The 1,458-nt window shown below is 38.3% G+C and overlaps 1 non-coding gene across 1 annotated transcript; it reads left to right on the top strand.

Moving 5' to 3' along the window:
- Positions 1-520: 520 nt before the first annotated feature.
- On the top strand, positions 521-592 carry Trnac-gca (transfer RNA cysteine (anticodon GCA)). Its single transcript has one exon. It is a non-coding gene; the product is annotated as a tRNA-Cys (tRNA).
- Positions 593-1,458: the final 866 nt, after the last annotated feature.

Here is a 1,458-nt window from a genome sequence, read left to right as displayed (position 1 = left end):
TGATTAAAATCATTTTACAGTTATGGTTTGGAAAAGCTATCTCACACAGATTGTTATTTAAATATATTTTTCCCCCAAAGTCAACTTAATGCAACAAATAGTCTAGCAAGTGCCAATTCTGAGCTCAGTTCTGTGAGGTCATGAAGAGGAATGAGAATTGCAGTTGTTCCAAGCTTTGAGTAAGGAAAACATTACAGAAATCAGTCATCCACTTTATATTGATGGTGCCATTTATGAAGAACCTGATAATTTTTACCTGAAACTGAGGTTCACCTTATATGAAATAAGTGGACAAGATTGAGAATTTGGGGACTGACAAGTCTAAGAAGAATTTATTGGCTCTGAGAACTTAGTTCTTAGGAGTCCTGTCTTTTTTATTATAAATCTCTTCTAAAACTTGTAATACCCAGGCTCCCTCCAGGCAACATTCTCTCTAATTATAGCTTCCCTGAGTCATTGGAGGCTTTTAAAACCAGAATGCTGAGAGACAGATACATTATAAAAACAAATCTATTTCACTGGGGGTATAGCTCAGGGGTAGAGCATTTGACTGCAGATCAAGAGGTCCCTGGTTCAAATCCAGGTGCCCCCTCTGCATTCTTATTTTTTCTAGAAGAATATGGATTGACTTTAACTTTAGATATTTTCTTCTGTGCCTTGTGGCTGGTTGAATAATAACTGTTGTCCCCCGCATTTTTAATAATTGGCAAACTCCAGCCTAGGTGCTTTACATTCATTATCTCCTTCATTTATCATTAAAATTTTATAAGACATAGTGTCAGAATTTCCATTTTATATCAGAAGACTGAGATTTAAAGAAGCTCAGCAACTTGCTCCAGTTAAAAATACTATAGAGGGTATTTGGACTCAGAATTTGAACTCAGAACACATACTCTCAATAAGTTCAGTAAATTAGTCATAATGTTAAAAGTTTGTGACAAAATCCTACTAAGCGATATTCCCAATGTCCACCTAGCTTTAAAACCTTTTTGTTGAAAGAAAATCCCAGAAATTCAGTGTCAGTGCCCATACTTTTCTGTACCTTAGGGAAAGATCAAGGAATAAAATCTTTATCCATGTGACACTGCTGGGGATAAACATGAAATAGCCCAAAGATTAGGGAACTGCATGAGTTTTTCTCTCTAAAGTTTGAGGAACTTCTTCTTCTTTTTTTTTTTTTTTCCAGTACTGGGAATTGAACTCAGGGCCTCGAGATTACCCAGCCTTTGAGGAACTTCTATCATTTTCCAAACCTCATTCACTTATGCAGCTGAGTAGCCAGCCCCACATTGGGTTCCTTCATTTGGGACCAAGGCATAGGGCCGGGGGTTGGGCCCTGGTCTTGCTCTAACTGCTACCCATGATGCCGACAAGGCTGTGTCTTTATCTTGGTTTGAATAAGGCACACTGAGGCACCCATATGTACTGGAACCATGCAAGGCATGAGGCTAGCAGTGA

The sequence above is a fragment of the Heterocephalus glaber genome, unplaced genomic scaffold, assembly GCF_053883595.1.
Source record: "Heterocephalus glaber isolate CG9 unplaced genomic scaffold, H.glaber_assembly_v1.0 deba00001504, whole genome shotgun sequence".
Classification (NCBI taxonomy): domain Eukaryota; kingdom Metazoa; phylum Chordata; class Mammalia; order Rodentia; family Bathyergidae; genus Heterocephalus; species Heterocephalus glaber.
The sequence above is the reverse complement of the archived record's forward strand: the minus strand, read 5'-3'. Positions and strand labels throughout refer to the sequence as shown.